The following is a 19478-nucleotide window of genomic DNA, read 5'->3' as shown; positions in this document are numbered from 1 at the left end:
AGCTAAACTGTCTGCTTAGAGCCTCTTCTCATTTTTCTTGCTTCCCGCCCCCTTCCTGAGTGGCAGGGAGAGACTTACACGACAGCACTTGTAATCCTAAGAAGAGACTTAGCTCACGTCTGTGAACTGGAGGCAGGTGTGCCCGATAGGCCTAAGTGCTACGGAGGAAAGAGGCAGAGCTCCTAGACCCAAGGGTGGCACAGGTCAGGGAACGGGGGCTTCTGCTGCTCATGTTCCCCATGAAGTTAGACCTTTGGAGTGAAGAGAGGAAAGTGAGCAACCACTGGAAAGTGGCTTTGGAGATGGTGTGGATAAGAATGTCAGGACCACAAAGAACCACACTGGATGGCACCAGGTAGCAGTTAAATACCCTGGGTTCAAAGCCAGCTCTGCCATCTACTGTGTGATCTCCAAACCTCAGTATCCTCATCTGTAAAATAGGGATGATAACAGCACCTAACTCACAGGGTTGATGTCATGGTTAAAGGAGTAATTAATATTTCATTGAAAATGCATGTCTTGCATGTAGTAAGGGCTCAATAAACTTCAGCCTTTTTTTTTTTTTTTTTTTTTTAATCTCAGGATGTATTTGTGCCAGGATAGCTCACCGGATGAGGGACTTTAAACTAAACTGGGGTAGGTTCAGGGAGGGAGAACCCAAATAAGTCCAAGAGGCTGGTCCTTTGGAGGAGATAAGCACACAAAGAAAGATAAGCAACTATGCGTGTGGAAGGGGAGGGCCGTGACTCACAGGTGCAAAGGCCAAGAAATGGTCAGAAGTGGGCACTGAGCCTCAGCAGCGCAAGAACCATGGGGCTATCAGCTCAGGGGAGTGAGAAAAGGAGCTTCAGAGCGGGTGGAACCTCACTGGCACCTCAGAGCTGCGGCAGGAACCAGGCAGGGCTGCAAAAAGGAGCAGCCCAGACAGCTACAGAGCAAGTGCGGGTGCAGGTCTCAGGGTCTGAATAGAAGCAAGCCGGGGAGGGGAGTGTGGGTGGAGAAGGGGCAGCAGGAAAAGGGGAGGCAGCAGAAGTGGGGCAAGATTCAGCACGTTCACATCTGCTCGGCCGTAAGGGGTATTAAAAGCCTGAAACATGTCCTACCCGCTGAGGACTTCCCAAGCGCTCCCAGCAAAAAAAATCCAAAGTCCATACTGTGACCTAACGGAAGCAGCTGGGCAGGATCCGGCCAGGCCAACCCCACATGGCCCTCCCCCTCGATCCCCATGCTTCGGTAGCCTCCGTCCCTGTCCGCTCCCCCAGGACTCCAAGCCCCCTTTCTTCCTCTGCAAGTGTGCATCTGCTGTCCCTCTGTCCTGAGCTCACTTCCCCAGCTCTCTGGACGGCTGATCAGTCCTCAGCCTTCAGGCCTCAGCTCTGAAGTCTCTTCTCACAGACGCCTTCCTTGCACGCCTGCATCTAAAGCAGCCCCTTGACAGCACAGCAGTTCCAAAGAATCTCATCCATCTACATTTCCTTGCTAACTGGGCTTGCTAACCCTCTCCATGAAGGCAGGAGGACCCTGTATGCCTTGCTCACCCCTATGTGCCCAGTGCGTAGCAGAGTGACCGGCACAAGGGAGTTTATGAGTAAATACTTGTGAATAAAAGATGGATCCATGTGGCCAACATGGCCTGAACCCTGTTGTGCTGGGCACTGGAGGAAAAATGGATAAATCAGGCCTAATCCCTGCTCCCATGGACCATGCAGTCTAGTGGAGAAGACAGAAGTATGAACAAATAATTATGACACAGCATGAGGTATGCTGATAGAGGCGGGTACACAGTTTCCCTGGGCCTTAAAGGATGGGTAGGAACTTTCTCAGTAGACAAGGGCGATTCCAGGCAGAGGGGGCAGTGCATGAAAGGCAGGAAAACATGTAAAGACAGGATGTAGTTGGCAAATGTCAGAATGGTTGACGAAATTAGACAGGAACATCCAGCTGCTCACCATGAGTCAAAACCCTCCGCGGAATTCACTTACGTGTGATAAGGGCAGTTAATGAGAGGAGCCTGGGAATTACACCCACGGCTTCAGGGATCTGGATGCCCATGCTTGGCAACTCAAGTGGCCTCAGATGTAAACTTGATAGAGATTTTTAAAAAGAAAGATCTCATATTTCAGCAGACTGGCTCCACTGGGGGCCTTAGTACCTGGGTGAAAGGTAAGAGGGCAGTCAGAAGGTGCTGAGCCCAGAGGGCCCAGCTAGGTCCCCCTGCAACAGAAGGGCCATAAAAGATGACCCATGGGGGCTTCCCTGGTGGCACAGCGGTTGAGAGTCCGCCTGCCTGCCGATGCAGGGGACACGGGTTCGGGCCCTGGTCCTGGAAGATCCCACATGCCGTGGAGCGGCTGGGCCCGTGAGCCATGGCCGCTGGGCCTGCACGTCCGGAGCCTGTGCTCCGCAACGGGAGAGGCCACAACAGTGAGAGGCCCACGTACAGCAAAAAAAAAAAAAAAAAAAAAAAAAAGATGACCCATGGGCTCTCTGCCCGAGGATGAGTTTGTACTTGGCAGATAGCAAGTTGGGTGGATCCATAGGAGCTGGTGAGAAATGAAATATGAGTCAAAGGTGTATCATCTTTCTGGCCCAGGACCTGGGCCAGTAAGATTGGGAGCGCTCGGGAGCCAGAACCTGCTTTGCGTGGCTGATGAGCTCAGTTCTGGGTCTGAGATGATGGCAGGATGCAGGGAGAACGGGCTCTGCCAGCCTCTGATGCAGAGCGGCTATGAGGGGTCAGTGGTGTGGGTACAAGGGGGACTGCTGAAAGGCCAAACGTGCCATAGGAGCTAGGCCTCCAGGCCCGTCTGTGAACATAGACACTCTGGAATAAGGAAGCCACGATTCCATTCACCAACCATTCCCATTCTGGCAGCTACAGCCATTTCCTTCCCTCACAAGGTTAGAGCTCCCCATCAGTAACGCACCCCAGGACAATCAATCCCTGCTTTCAAGGAACTGGGGGTCCCAGAGGCAAATGTGTGATCCGGCTGCACTCAGTGTATCTGTTCATCCCCACAGAGACACAGCACCTCCCTTGGGAGCCTAGGTTCATCTGGGATGTGAGGCTTAAGTGCACAAAGCACCAGAAGCTGCGTGCGAGGAGGCCCCCCACAGAGAAGTAAGGTGAAGAGGCTGGGGGGGCACATCTGGAAGAGGCAGTAACCCAAGGGCTGGGAAAGAGAGCAGGATCCAGGGCAAACTCCAAAGGGGCGTGTGAAAGGCAGGGCAGCCTGCCTCTAAGCAGGTGGTGGGGAATGGAGGTGAAACCAAGGTCTTCATCCATGAGAGGGGAGCTGCGGCAGCCACCCGGGCTGGACAGCAGAGGAGCTGAGAGTGTGCCCTGCGCCCCACCAGCCCAGGAAGGAGAGGAGCAGGCAGAGGAGGACGCGGTGCTCTTAACATGCTCAGTCCAGTGACAGTTGTTGTATTGGCCGAGAGCGGTTTTCATTCTCTCTGGACACTTGGACTATTAACACAGCCCTGCATTTGACCCTGACAGAGCAGGCAGCCTTCTCATACCAAGAAACTGGCTCACTCCGAGCTGCAAAGATAAGGTAGGGAATGGTGTTTAAGGAAAGAAAGGTGTGGTCCATTCCTCATGCATCCTTCCCCTCCCCCACAGGCCTCTCTAGAGGCTATCATCTGCCCACCTGTGATGGTACCTGATGCTGGGCTCCCCTAATACAGGGCTTGACCCTCCTCTTTGCTACCAGCCAGGGAGGAAACAACCCTGCAGCTGTGAGACCAGCCAGCGAGGAAGGAACAGCCACGTTTTAGAAGGACAGTGTCTGTGAGAGGTGTCAGAGTCACATGATCTGCGCCATACAGAGGCTGGTTTGGCACTTTGAACTTGAATAGGAGGCACGGTTAGGTGAAGTTTAGAAAGTGAACCACAATTAGCCACCCATCACCTGGTGGACTCTAAGGCAGTAACTTAGATACGGTATTAACTACCCCCATGCTCAGCAACGGAGAATCAGAAGGAGGCAGGAATGGCTGACTAAGATAAGTCTTGGGCAAGTAAATCTTAACTTGTCCCACCCATGCTGAAATGCAAGCCTCCATTCCATTTTATAAATCACTTTTCTCTCACTAAAAGTGGTTAGGGATGCAAGTATTTTGGGCAGGCTCGGACTGTCCTGGATGGAGGAAGGAATCAGGAACAGATCTAGAATCCCTGGTACCCTCCAGGGTCTCCTGCCGGGGCTGCAGCCCAACTCCTCACAGCTGCAGCCAGAAGGGCGCCCGCATTCCTGCATAGAAAGCAAGACCTGGGGAAGGAGCCCTCAGCCAAGAACCCACCACCACCAAACTCAGACTCATCTCAGACCTCTCCTGGCCCCAAATGGTCAACAGGTGGTAAAGAAGTATCACCACATCACAACAAACCGAAGACTCTTCCCCACAATTTACTGGTCACCCATAAACCACAGGGGCTCATTCTTCAAATGGTTATTTAAAGGAATACCTGTTTTTATCCCTAAGCTGAGGAGATGGCCTCTTAAAAGGATATAGGAAACTTACTTCTTTGGGATAGTAGAGCAAGAAGCCATTTTCAGCATTAAAAAAACAATAATAAAGATGAGGAAGACATACAAAGAAAATTGATGGCAGTGCCTACATTCTCAATCACATCCGATATCGACCAATATTAACTTTCTTTTTAAAGGACAAGTAAGAACATAGGGTTTATAGCCAGACTGTCTTGAGTTAAAACCTGGCTCTGCTGCATAATGGCTGTGGGTCTTTAAAGAAATTAATCTCTCTGAGCCTCAACTGTCTCATCTGTAAAATCAGTATAAAACCAATCTCATTATGGGCAAAAGTAAACAAGAGGTAGAGCTCAGATAAATACAGGAGATTGAAGTCAAACATCTACTTTAGCTACTGAAACAAGAGGAATTTATTTTAAAAGACATAAACCCATGGAGAATGGGTTAAGAGACATAAGGGTGATGCTGGGGCGACAGCTATGCAGCAAGCAGAAAAGGGCAGTTGGTCCATGTTGGAGGGTTTCCAAAGGCTCTGGGAGAGATTTCTTTAGTAATATGAAATTAACAGAACACCGGATGCCTCTGAACATCTTAAGAGATTTATACAGTTGGTGAAGAATTTGTTTAATTCCATGATAAGAAAATAGCAAACCAAGCAAATGACAAAAGAACTCTGAGGAAACCAAAAAGTAAAAATAATCTTAGTCCTTACAATAAAACACCACAAACATGTGGATTTAACAGAAATTGCACTGGCAGGTTGGGGAGATGGAAAAGTCCTCTTGAGTGGTGGGAACAAGATTGGAGAGAGAGCTGATTCCTCATCTTCTAGGGTGGGAACTCAGAAGTCACTAGATAATGACAACTGAAACAAAGTAATAAAGTAGCAGAAAAAGCATTTTCCCAGTCATATGGATAAAAATACTAAGAGTTTGAAGTGTCTGCACCTGAGGAAGAGCAATGGGGGTGGGTAGATGGGGAGACGACTGCTTTAACAAATCATATACAATTATTTGAGCCTTTAAATTGTGCAGATATATAGTAGTGATAAAAATAAAAACAATCAAAAAGATTAAAAGCGATAAAATGTGTGGTGTGCCTGGCACAGAGTCGAGATTTGATTAACGTGCATTCCTTTCTCCTCGCAGCTACCGTATTATTGGGCAGGTGTCTGTTAGCTACCTGCTAAGAGTTTATCCAACATTATCTCACTTAATCCCCTCGTGCCACTTAGGAATTATTCTCTCCCTTTACAGGCGAGCAAACAGATTAAGCAACGTGCCTGAGGATGGGCACTGTTCTTCCTCCCTTCCAAATTTCTTCTGAGACAGGAACCCCGTGGAGGGTTTTGAGCACAGGAGGGTCTAACTTATCTTTTAAAAGGATCATTTTGGCTGCTGCTTGGACTGGGGGTGGGGAAGGTGGGGTGGTGCAGCAGTGAACACAAGAAAACCAGGCAAGAGATAAAGGCAGCTTGGACCACAATGATTATGGTAGATGTTCTAATCCTCAGTATATGTTGAGGGCGAAGCCAGTAAGCTCTACTGATAGATTGGGCGTGGGCATGAGAGAGACGGGTGAAACGTGATTACAAGGCTTTTGCCCTGAGCCCCTGGGAGAGCGGGGAGAACTGCAGGAGCAACAGTCGGGGGGTGGGGGTCAGGGGGTAAGGGAGGGATGGATAAAATCAGGAGGTTGGTTTTGGAAATATTCAGTTTAAGATGCCCGCGGATACCTAGAGAGGTATGCTGAGCAGGCATTTGGAAATTCAAGTCTGATATTCAGAGAGAAATCTGGGCTGGAGATAATCTGGGAGCCGTTTGCATAAAGGTGGTATTTAAAACAACTGCGTGAAGTAAGTTAAGTAGTGTAAGACCAAAAAAAAAAAAAAGAGGCCCGAGGACTCTTTGAAACACTCCAACGTGCAGTCAGGGAGGAGAACCAACGAGAGAGGCTGAGGAGGAGAACTGAGACAGGGGTACCCTAGAAACCAAATGAAGGGTGCAGGGTAGAGGACAAAATCAGGGGCGCCGAGTGCTACCGAGTCAGACCAGAGGCCATCTTCTCCCCAAAGGCTCGCTGGAGGTGAGCTCACCTGCTTCACAGCCTCACCTGCCTCACCTGCCCCACCTGCCCCTGCCTTACCTCCCCCTGACTGGTTGCCCCGCCTCAGGCAGCCTCTTCACTCGCCTGCACAATGGGCTCACCTACTCAGTGCTCCTCGAGTCTTGGAGTTTGTCAGAATCACCTGGGGAGCCAATGGAGCAAGAGGCCCAGGCTCATCTAAGGAGAAGAGTGCCAGGTGATTCTGAGACTGACCAAAGTTGAGCCACTGACGGAATGCAAACGCAGCTCCCAGCCAGGCACTCTTCTGCTTGGTCATGAGTCTCGGGGGCTCACCACCAGCCGGGGCTGGTGAATTATGCTCCTTACCACGCCCACTCAATCTTCTCAGCTGCAACTCTAACTCTCATCATATCCCTTGGCAAACCTCTGCTCCATCCCAACCAAATGTCTTATCATCAGGGGACAGATTCTAGGTGTTAACTGCCTGAACCAGTGGCTTTCCTGCTTTTATGCCCATGCCAGAGGCTTTCCCTACTAACTTCCCACCTTCTCTTGGAGCCAATTCTTCCAGAAAACCATGTGTATGGTTAGGCCACTCAAGATGTCTGTTCTCTTGTTCTCTGTACATCCCCTGCCCAACCAGTGCCTGCTTTACCCATATCTTATGCACATGACTGACCTTCCTACATACTTGCCCCAGGCCCCAGCTAATGACAGCTTGCCAAAGGGGTGGTGAGGGGCGTGCCCCTCTACTGGTTTCCCTGGTAGCTGATGAGCCCATCTGATGTCAATTTCCCCCATAACTGGCAATCTCCCCTTCCCCAAGGATTGAAGACTGCCACCATGTCCTGCCCGCCGTCTGCTGCACATGGTGGGATGTTGCTCCGGGACCTTGCTTCAGACATGTGAGCTCCCCCATCCATTAAACCACCGATGTCTCTGCTGTTAACTTTGGGTTATTTCTTTGGTCTTGAAGCTGGGCAAGCACAGGCCTTGTAGGCCTGCAGGATTCAGCCCAACACCATGCTTGACCCTGCTCACCTAAATGTGATCTCCCCATCTCTTTGACCTTGCACGAAAAGGGTGAGAGCAGCTGTGCACAGCCATCTTCTCTGCAAGCCTTCCATGGGTCTGGGCCCCCGAGAGCATCCCCCCTTCTATAAGCCCCAAAGAAACTTTTAATTACTGATAAAACAGTGGGAAACTAAAGCCTGGGAGATAGTGGGGGCTTGGAGGAGGAGTAGCGGCAGGTGGCCCATCCCACTTCCTACAACCCGACACCCCCCTCCCTCTCCATGCCCTCACTTTCAGTGGGCCCCAATAGATGCTCTTCCCCAAACTGCTCCCCATCTCGCCTCAGTGATGCCACCACAGTCGCCAAGCCAGAAACCGGGGGGTCATCCCTGGCCTTCCCTTCTCTCACCCACATCCAGTTGGTCACCATGGCCAGTAAAGTCTCCTTCCTCACCCCCTCTCAGGTCTGTCCCCTCATCTTCACCTGCCCAGCTTCAGGCCACATCATCTCCCATCAGAACGGCTGCAACGTCTTCCTGGCAGCTCTTCCTGCCTGCAGCCTTGCCCCCACCTCCTCACCCCCATCCTCTGCACTGCTGCCGGGAGCATGGGTCTATTTCTCAAACCTAGCCATAGCACCCCAGTGCTTGTACAAGTTCTCACCTGCTTCCTATCACCCTGGAAACCACCAGAGAGGAAGTTAAGGACCTGAGAGACAGTCAAGAGACAGTCAAGAGCGTGCGCTCTGTAGCCAGGCTTCCATTTGGATCCATGTTCTTCCCATCACAGGCTATACCCTTGGACAAGTTCCTTAACATCACTGAGCTTCATTTCCCTAGTTATAAAATGTGGGTGAAAATATACATGTTGTGCGGTTGTGGACATTCCATGAGATAATGCACGTGGAAGTCCTTTGCACATAACTGGGTGCAAGTTCACAACCACGGCAGTTACAGTTCCATACCTGGCCCCACCCTGAGCACCAACCATTAGACACAACAGCCAAGCTATTTTTACCATACTACTTTTACTCTAAGACTCCCTTAGGATGCAATGTTTTAGGCCACGACCCCCATGCCACCGGCTCCATTCCCTCTCCTCTTTCAAGGCCCAATTCCAACATCATGATTCCAGGGATCCTCTCCTTCCCCCAGATAGAAGTGACTGCCCGGACTCGGTCCCCTTCTCCACTCTCATGACAGACTCCCTCACAGAGCTCTCTAGAGCATGGGCCACTACAAGTGTGGGATCCTTTATCTGAGTGGTAGCTCCTCGTGGGCAGGGCCATGTCTCCGAGCCCAGAGCTGCGCCCAGGACCTGGCACAGAGCAAGTCGTCAGCTCACATTTGTTGGATGGGGGAGACAGCTGGAGGCTGACCAGGGGCAAAATTCCTCTCCGTCTGTGGACCAGTGAAACAAGTTATCTGCTTCCAAAGTACATCAGGACAGGAACAGGATAGACATTCCCATTCCAGAAGGGAGAAAATGGAAGAAATAAAGGCCACTGGTCTTAACTGGAAGCTGAGAGGCTCCTAGGGGTGGCAGGCGAGTCTGTAAGTCTGCACGGACCCCGAGGCCTGACTGAGGTCCTGTCCAGCCCTGAGGTCTTTGATCCCACGGGGACGGGCCTAACAGTGCAGAAAAGCAGCACACCTGGCCTCAGGGCCACGGCAGGGCCTATAGACACCAACACTGCATCAGGACCGAAGGACAAGGCGACGGGCACTAACTTCCCATCAGGACAGAGGAGACAGACACAGAGACACCCTGTCACTATGAAGGGGAGTCAGAGCAGAGCAGAGGGACCAGGTTGCTGAGAAAGCAGCTGTCAGGGCTGGTGACCGCCTTTCATGAATATATGAGTCTAATAAAAGTGAAGAGGTGGAGACGATTTCTTTTGTCAATGAATAGAAGCTTAAATAGCCTAAGAAAAACTGCACAGGAGAAAATAAAAGGATGCTACTTAAGGTGAACAAGCACACTTAACTTGTCCCCGTCTAATCGTGGTATCAGTAACTCCTAATAACAAGCATTCAATTAAAGCTTTCGGCTTCAGAAATGTTTTTCACACATAAGGCTTCTCATTCCCACCTAAACATCCCCGATCAAGCTGTTCTGATTAGTGAGCCAGTTAAGCTGAGCCCAGTGGGTACCAAGATAAGTCAGAATCACTGAAGGGCCCTAAGCCTAGGAGCAGGCTGGCGGTGCCGGCTGGCGACAGGGGACAAATGCAATATTTCTTGCTTAGTGTCTTCTTCCCGCTGTACCAGATTAGTGAGCTGCGCGCACTGGGCATTCCCAGCCACTCCCTGTTGGGCGAGTTCCAAAAGATCCCTAAGAATACTTGTGCCGGAGCCCAGCTCTGCCGAACCCATAGGAATGAGTCCTTTGGTTTTCTGGCCCTTCCATTTAAAGCCCAGCTCCTGTCACATGTCACCGCTCCTGCAGCAGCCTTCTTAGGCACGCCTGAACCCAGATGCTTCCATTTAAGCACTTACTTAAAAAGCACTCACCCTTCTCACCAAACCACAGCCCTTTAAACAGGGCTCCATGGTCCCAAACGGCTCTTCCACCAACATGTAACAGGGACTCAGTCCCAAAGCTGAACATTGATCTCTAAAGAATTCAGTGAGCACCAGGTACTGACCTCACCTCTAGGCACCGTGAGCTGGACCCCTCCTGGCTTAGCTGTTCCCCCAGACACAGGAGTGGCATCCTCCTCTTCCTTGAAATGGCAGGCTTCTTCAGAGAAACACCACCCCAAAGACATGAGCAAGAGACACCTGGAGCCCAGCCCACAAGGAGGGACATGGGCTCTGGCCGGGAAACCGGTATGAGAGAGTGCAAGGGTGTCACACCCACACGCAAACAGCACAGCTGACCCTCTAGGCTGAAGGAACCGGGAGAGGTGATGTCGATTTTCTCTCAATGCCTTTGCTTAAGATTTTTAAACATCTGCTTCACCTTCCTGACTGTGCTCACCTCCCATTTTCTGCTCCTGACATTCTGTCCCCAAGCTGGTCTTTTTCCCCAATTCAAGGATTTATCACTGTGGTAAAGAGGCCACAACAAGCTCAGTGACCAAGGCCATGGGCCTTAAAATAGACCTGCCTGCCAAGGAACAGTTTGGGCAGATTAGTGAGCTGCGCGCACTGGGCATTCCCAGCCACTCCCTGTTGGGCTGCCCTAAGTATTCTTAGGGATCTTTTGTCTCAAAAGACAAAGGATACAGGCGCTCCAACAAGGAGAGGGCTGGGGGGCTGGGGGGAGTGGCTCCAGGCAGGGACCTGTGCCTTTGGGAAGAGTGAGATGGGGAGCCAGACAGCGTCCGGGGGCACAGCATCACCAGGCCTCCCAACAGTTTGCCCCTCAAAACTGTGCTGAAGACAAGTACATCCGTGTCTTCACCGCGGTGGGACTCCCTGTAGGCGCCCAGAGAACCTGGGATGGGAGGTTCTTTTCCTTCCTTCTGAGAGTCTCAGAACGAGTTGGTCTGAGGAGCAAACATAAACGAGAGAGTCCCCTTTGAGGCTGGGATGCGAATGACCAGGCTGCACGACAAACACCTCGCCTGCTGGAAGATCTAGCTGAGATCTGGTGGCCTGCCCCAGCCCCACAGCTGGCCGGCCACAGTCCACGAATGACAGCAGCTCCCTCCAGGCCCAGGCAGTCTCCACCTGTCTGTCAAAGCCACCTGCCTGCAAGTTCACGGAGGGTGAACAGACGCGGCAGGCCCTGTAAAAAGACTTTGCCTTCATTATCTCATTTAATCTTCCTGGTGACACAGTGCCCTATGAGGGATATAGTACAATTATCAGCCCCATGTACAAAAGAGGCAGCTGAGACACAAGATATTAAGACAGTGCCGAGGTCCCACGGCCTCTGAAGTGTTCCCAGAGTCCCGCCTGTCTGTCACCTAAGTCTCCGCCTGCTCTCCCTGCCACACTGCCCTGTCCTGCAGATTTGCTCGATGCGGTAAAGAGCTGGGAGACGACGAAGCTTGTTTCCATGTCCAAACCACAAGAGCTCAAACACCTGGGGCCATGAGACTCTCTGCTAATTGCTGCCCTGCGTATCTTCATGGGGTCTCTGCCCGCTGCCCCGCTTCAACTCTGTTAACAAGACAGTATCTTATCTGAAAAAAGATACACAGAACGGAGAACAATTCTCATAAAGATGCATAACCCACAAAAATCAATATATTATTTTTTAGATTGGTTTATCTATTTAACAAATACTATTTGCCCCTCTATCATCTGTGAAACCCTGTGGTAGATGCTATGAGGTGAAAAAAAAATGAATTTAAGACATTTACCTACCAAGGACCAAAAATCTTTCATCCCTCATCCATGTCGATTAGACTGTGAAGGTTGCATGCAGAATTGGGCCTCTATCTGGAATCCGTGAGCCAAAGCCAACAAACTTTGGCTTTTGCCAACGTAGACTTCAGAAATTCATAAATTAATGGTCTACTTTTTTTTTTTTTTTTTTTTTTTTTTTTTGTGGTACGCGGGCCTCTCACTGTTGTGGCCTCTCCCGCTGCGGAGCGTAGGCTCCGGACACGCAGACTCGGCAGCCAGGGCTCACGGGCCTAGCTGCTCCGCGGCATGTGGGATCTTCCCGGATTGGGGCACGAATCCGTGTCCCCTGCATCGGCAGGCGGACTCTCAACTACTGCGCCACCAGGGAAGCCCCTAATGGTCTAATTTTAAAGCAGCCATGGTATTCTTTTGTGAGAAGAAAAACATCATTTCCCTGAAATTCCCATCCTCTCTAAAATTAAGTTCGGATGGCAATTAACTGCAAATGTCAGTTCTCTGATGTGACTAGCTCAACAGGCAAGTAACTTGGAAAACATCACATGGAAGTTAGTTTCAAAGACAGGCTGAGTTACTGAACATCTTATAGACAACGAGGTTCACCTTGTCATCCATTTGTTCAAGTTGCTGAACATCCAAGGGGAAGCTCTCAGGTGCCTGGCACCATGGAGGTCCTGGGGATTCCCAGGGAGAAAGACACACACACAGGGCAACAACACACCAGGAGGTGGCTCCCAGGAGAGGGAAGCTCGGCAGGCTCAGGGCACAGCAGCAGCAGGAGGCACGAGAGACCAGTGCAGTGTGGGCAATCTCAGAAGGCTTCACAGAGGAAGTGAGATTTCTCCAGGTGGGCAGCAGGCACTAATGCAAATGCATTGCAAGAGGAGTAAAGTGTATACCCCAAGGTATGGGGAGGGGTGGGGTATGCATGCAGCTCTGTGTGGCCAGAGAACAACAGGGGAAGAGTGGCAGCAAATGAGGCCGGGACCAGCTTGTGAAGGTCCTCTCACAGCATTTCACCCTCTAGAGCTTGGCCTTTATTCATTAGGCAAGGGAACCACTGAAGGGAGCTGCCCATTCTTCTCCAGCAATAGTGCAGAAGCAGGCAAGGACCTGAGGGAAGGATCCTTCTCAGAGGAACCTGCAGGGCTCTCTGGGTGCCCCCTCCCCAAGTACAACCAGGCTATGGCAACATGTCCCCCCGCCACTCCCCACCTCGGGAGCTCTCCAAGACCCTCCCCCACTCCTCTGACTCAGTATCCCCTTTCACCACCCCAACACTCTGGACTGTGAAGGTGGAGGTCTTTCTACCGCAGGCCCCGTCAGCAGTCAGCACGCAGGACCATCCCCTGAAGCTCCGCCCACCTCTCTCCTGCCACTTCCCCAGCTAGCTCTGCCTCCCCGCCTCCCCGACTGAGGGAGGGGCAGGGCAGGGCAGGACCAGAGAGGCAGAGTGAGCTGGGGAGCAGTGCTTCTGCTGCCTTCTGCGCTCGCGGACGGACGCTGAGCGATGTATACAACTCCATCAGACACTCGTGCACCCGGATCTGTAGCCTCCTACTTCCTTCCTCTCAGACTCCTCGGCAAACGGCCGTGCATCTTTCTTTGATGAGAAACGGAATCCCTCAGTCCCCTTTCTCTCCACCTCAAACCTCCCCTCCGCCCTTTGATCCCCTAACCTACCATCACTGAGGCCGAACCTTTCCATTACTCCCTCTCTAGGCTGAATCCACATCTCCCCCTCTTCTGCTCCTTCCTCCCAGCCCCCACGGACATCAAAGCCTCTGCTACCTTAGAACACGTCCTCTGGCCCGCATCCCCCAGCTACCATTTCAAGCTCTTCCCCTGCTTCACTGCCTAAGGGCTCACCTCCCATTCTCTATGAGATTTCCACTTATGTGCCTGATGGGCTCTCTCGTCCATCAAGCTCCTTCGGTTATTTCCTTAAGAGGCGGCACGTGCAGGGTGAGGTTAAAGCACAAGCTGGAGAACCGGACTGCCTGGGTTCAGAATCCCTGCTTCAGACTCTCACTCGCCATGCACATGTCCTAAGGCAGGACGCTCACTCTCAGTGCCTCCGCTCCCTCATTTATAAGATGAGAATAATAAAAGTACTTCCTCAAGAGTGGCTGTGAAGGTAACATGAGACCGGCAATCGGTCAGTGTCAGCTGGGATCGCTTTCCTTGGCAAACCCGGCAATCGGTCAGTGTCAGCTGGGATCGCTTTCCTTGGCAAACCCGAGACTCTCCTCTTCTGGCATTTGGGACAAAGTGCTCTCTGGGTCCTTCCTTCACTAAATGTCCTATATCTCAGCTCCACCCACTGCCCTGGGGCTGATTCTGGTTTCCTTCTACAGTCTCTCCCTGGATAATCCATACTTCATTTCCATGTTTATGACTCACCACTGTCCAGACCCTCACCATCTCTCACCTGGATTTCCAAAGCTGCCTCTCCTAGACTTCCTACTTCCAGCTGACTCTTCTTCAACCCTTCTTTCCCAGAGGAGGCAGGGTATGGTTCCTAAAGCTCATGACATGACTCCTCCGCTCTCAAAGCCTCCGTGGTTCCTCACTGTTTCGGGAACAAAGCTGCATTCTGTAGCTCAGCCATCCAAGTCCTCCAAAAAGATTCACTTCCCAGTTGTACTCACCGTGCTCTCGGTCAAGCCACTTCCTACTCTCTAAATACAGAAAACTTTTCCTGTTTTCTCTAATTTCTCTTTTTGGGATGCTTTTCTCCACCTATATTTTCAAATTTCACCCATTCTAAGAACTTATCCAAATGCACCAACCCAAGGAAGCCTTTCCTGACACCGCTACCCCCAGGGCCCAAAGGTGGTGGATGCCTCCACTCTGCTCCTGCCACACTTGCACTCACATTTATCATCTCCTTTCCAGCTCTGTTTATATGATTCCTCAATACGTCTGTCTCCCCTTCCAAATTAAGATGCTTGAGAGCAAGGAGGATGTGCTATTCACTTGTCCACCCTCAGAGAAAAGCAACCAGTATCCACTTTCTTACTTTCTCCATACCTGAGGCCCCCTCTCTTTGGGGTCTTATACTCAGAGGTGAAGGCACCTCTGCCATAAGGGGAACCTGACCGTGCTTGGGCCTGGCATGAGCTAACTGATGAATGCAATTATATTCCCAAAGCATCAATGGGAGAAGATGTAACTTCCCCTAATGGATGATAAAACCAGGCATTTCTCCTCATTCTATTATTTTAGAATGCTAAGCAACAAGGAAAAAAAACACGGATCTTAATTGGCAAGTTTTCTCTATCACCTAGAGTGTTCAGGGGCCTCATGCATAACTTTAGCCTGCAGCCAGCTACCTCCTACAAGTCTCCCAAGCTGCCTGGGGAGGAGCACAGGCCCCAGCACTTTGGCAGGCCCCTGGTAAGTACTAATTGAATTAATCAACATTTATTCTGTATTTTGAACCTTCATTTCAACAAGTGTTAAACAGTTTAATTTTGAATCAATGCAATAGCTTTCCTTCTGCACTAAAAAAAAAAAAAAAGTTTAAATTATTAGGAGACCAAAGAATTTCCTTAAAGATGGGCTATGTGCATGGGCAACAGCCCGGCTCCTGCCTGTCAGAGAAGGGGGCTCCCTCTGCAGGCCTAGCTGGAGGGTATTAGTGGAAGATTAGCAGCTCTGTCTTCACTGGAGGGCTGAGGGCCACCTGGAAGCCAGGTGAAGACACCAGGCAGAACCCACTGCTGCCAGAGAGCCCAGACTACAGGGAATAGGGCTTTCTGGGCTGAGCCTTTGGACAAAGCCAATCAAACGTCCTCCACTGGCTGGGCTGAGTCTACCTGCCTCTCCTGGTTCCCTTGGCAGGACCAGCAGTGAATGCCTCTCCATCCCTCATCATGACACCGAGTCTTGTTCACTGAGGCTTTTGGAAACATCCTGTTATGGGCTGAATTGTATCCCCCTCTCCCAAATTCAGATGTTGAAGTCCTAACCCCCAGTACCTCAGAATGTGAATGTATTTAGAAATAAGATCTTTAAAGATGTAATTGAGTTAAAAATGACATCATTAGGGTGAGCCCTAATCCAATATGACTGGTATCCTTATAAAAACACAGACAGTTACAGAGGGAAGACCTTATGAAGACACAGGGAGGAGATGACTGTCCACAGTCAAAGAGAGGGGACTCCGAAGAAACCAACCTTGCCGACTCCTTGATCTTGGACTTCTAGCCTCCAGAATCGTGAGACGATAAATTTCCCTTGCTTAATCCACCTAGTCTGTGGTATTTTTGTTATGGCAGCCATAGCAAACTGACACATGCCCCCATCTGATCTTGGATACACGCTGGACAAACCTACGGGAAGAAGGCAGCCTCCTCTTCAGAGATGTGGGTCTCTGTTCTTATCCACTGGTGTTCCTCTTCCCTCTCAGTCTAAGGGAGATGGCTTTGCATCTCCAGATCTTATACAACATCCAGGTAAGGACAGCTCCTGACAGTCCTTTATCTATCTTCTTTGTAAGTCAGCTCCGAGTCAGGTCATGCCTGGGGACCATGACCATTTAGTGAGACCAGATGTTGGTATGTTGTAAGGAGGTAAACGTGAAGACCCCGCAGCCTGACCAGCTGTCAAGCTGCATTCAAGGAGCCATGAGCCCTGGGCCCAGCCCTCTTCTCTTCAAGGCAATTTAACAATCCAGCATATGATGGGGGGAGGGAGGGGCAAAGCCGGTCCCTTAACCTCAGCTCACCAGTCACAAGACACTTGCTACTCAGATCACTTCCCTCCCCTAAGAGTACTTAGGCCAGAGAGTGGCCCAGGGACTTTCCTAAGAAAAGTGATCCAAGAATCCCCCATCTGCACACATACTCACAGACCACAGACAAGCCGGCTGGGGACTGCACTGCAAGAGGTCTCCCCTCCCTGGGGATCCATGAGGTCTGGCTCCCGGAAGTCTGTCAGTCTGACCCCAGGGGAGTGGGAGCAACTGCAACAGCTCCTAGAGGCCTCTCTCCCATCTTTCTCACCTCGTCTTTTCCACAAATCAGGGCCATTATTTTCCCATGGGAGACACCTGAACAGTTCCTTAGTCTCAAAGTGAAAGGTGTAGAAGCCTGTGTGATGCAAAAGGACCACAGAAGGGGAAGGCAGTACTTACACCAGAGGCCCACAGTCCAGCCCAATCTGGACCCTTGAGTCTTTGCAGCTCCTTCCTCATTCCCCTGAAGAAGGAGATGAGCAAGATACAACAGAGAGAGTCCAGGCTTGGGAGTCAGACCAACTTGGGTTTAAATCCTGACTCTACTGCTTAGAGCTGGGTTAGTTTCTGACCTTGGGTAACATAGATTAACCTCTCAGGTTACTGTGTAATGAAGATATTACCACCTGCCTCACACAGGGCTGGTCAGAGGGTTAGGGGGGCAGAGTCAACCACCCAGCTCAGTGCCTGGCCCTTCTCAGAGACTGTGTCCCCACTGCACTATTCCAGAAGATGGAGTTAGCCAAGACCTCTTATCAGAGCCTAAATGTTGGGATCAGGAAAAAAATATGCAACACTGACTCCCTTTGAGAAATTGCCAAATCTCTTGAGGCCAGCCTGCAATTAGGGGAACCCTAGGGTACAACGCAGCACACTTGCTCTGTGCTTTCTGTGTCTCTCTAGCAGGGCCTTCCAGAAAGGTAAGGTAATTGATGACATGCGCGCTCTTACAGCCCCTGGGTGCCTTGCTCAGTCATTCTGCCAGTCCCACCAGGCACCCAGCTTAGGGGCGGCGAGCAGGCAGAGTTTATGATGTTCACGGGCCATCTGAAGGCAGGTACCTGGCAGAGAGATCACAGCTGGGGAGATGGATTTGGGGACCCCAAACATGGAGGCTAAAGCTGAAGCTGGGCTCCAGGGCTTGGGAGGATGAAGGGCGAAATTCTGACCACATCTGTGGAGCAGGAGGGCCCAGGCCCTAGGCACTGGCATCGGGAGAACCCTTAGTAACTCAGAGGTGGCCTTGAGAGAAGACGGCCGAGTGGTACTGGTGTCCCAGAGAGGCCCCCAATTGCACCTAGTGGGCACCTCACTCTCAGACACTTAGAAGCAAACAGGCGAGCGCCCCCAAGTCACTCAGGAATGGGCTCCACACGGGTGTGTGACAGATACGTGACACAAGATACGTGTCTTACGCACCCTGCAGGATCCCTCTCACCACTGCCATCCCTCACTCGATTGTCACCAGGTTTATTTAAAATTCTCTTTCAGAAGTGCCCTGGTGGCCTAGTGGTTAGGATTCCAGGCTCTCACTGATGTGGTCACGGGTTCAATCCCTGGTCGGGGAACTGAGATTCTGCAAGCTTCATGGTGGGGTCAAAGAGATAAAAAATAAAATTTTCTGTCAAATATAAGTAATCATGACATGTGAAGACCAGCTTTGTGTCCCTGGAGTAGCCCTTTATGTTTTCAAAGGCGGGACACAGGGGTACAGCTCTGTCCCCCAAGCACCCTGTAACACGAGATCCCAAGACACTGCAGCCCAGATACGCCCTCCTCAGCACCCCAGCCTCCCTAGGTGGTCTTCTCGGGGCTTCCTCCCTAGGGGGACCTTCCCATCAGGAAGCCTGAAAGACCCTAGGCCCACCCTGAGGACAAAAGCCAGGTGTGGCTGGCAGAGCTGGGTCTGGGTTCCGAGCTCCAGGAGGCAGGCCGAGCTGGACAGAGGGAGTGGCCCTGTGCAGACCTGATCAGCAATGAGGACCGGCTGGCTCCACAGGACAGAGGATAAAAAAGTACCCCAGCTTCAGCAGGCAGCCACCAGCAGCGCCCACCTGCTCAGACCCTGAACATGACACCATGGAAACAATGCTCTCCCTTCACGCAGGCTCTCAGCGCCCACTCCACGCCCCTGCACGGACAGGCTCCCAACAAACACTTCCAGAAAGGTCGGCCCCTCCTCTCCACCCCGACAGCTCCACCTGGGCTATGGCTCAGGTTTCTCTCTCATCCTCATCCCCACCCTCCCAACCCACCATCTTGCTTAACATCCCTTGACGGCTGACACCCTGGGGGCCCCAACAGGTGGGCTGTAAGGAACTTGTTACTAATGATAAAGTAGCTAAAGTCAGGAATCTTTTGGGACTTCCCTGGTGGCGCAGTGGTTAAGAATCCACCTGCCAAGGCAGGGGACACGGGTTCGAGCCCTGGTCCAGGAAGATCCCACATGCTGTGGAGCAACTAAGCCCATGCACCACAGCTACTGAGTCCGTGCACCTAGAGCCCGTGCTCCGCAACACAGAGTAGCCTCTGCTCGCCGCAACTAGAGAAAGCCTGCATGCAGCAACGAAGACCCAACGCAGCCAAAAATAAATAAATAAATAAATAAATTTTAAAAGGAATTTTTTGGTTTAAATTAGAGAAGATTCTGTTATCTTGCCCCATTCTAATATACTTTGAGTGGGAGAGAAAATAGAGGAATTTGGCCAGGAAATCAGCAATTGCCTATAGTGCTCAGGAAACGTCAGTTTCTGTGACACCATGAACAACTGTGCAACTTCCTACTATTTTTTAGAGATTTAATTTATAAATACGTGTGTGTGCATGCACGTATATATCATC

General features: G+C 51.1%; 1 protein-coding gene across 6 annotated transcripts in view; it reads right to left on the bottom strand.

Annotated features, from left to right (window-relative positions):
- Nucleotides 1-19478, bottom strand: part of LOC309808678 (synaptotagmin-9) — a 388309-nt gene that overhangs the window by 123385 nt on the left and 245446 nt on the right. The window lies entirely within an intron of this gene.

This window comes from Mesoplodon mirus (assembly GCF_964341445.2).
Source record: "Mesoplodon mirus genome assembly, chromosome: 7".
NCBI lineage: Eukaryota > Metazoa > Chordata > Mammalia > Artiodactyla > Ziphiidae > Mesoplodon > Mesoplodon mirus.
The sequence above is the reverse complement of the archived record's forward strand: the minus strand, read 5'-3'. Positions and strand labels throughout refer to the sequence as shown.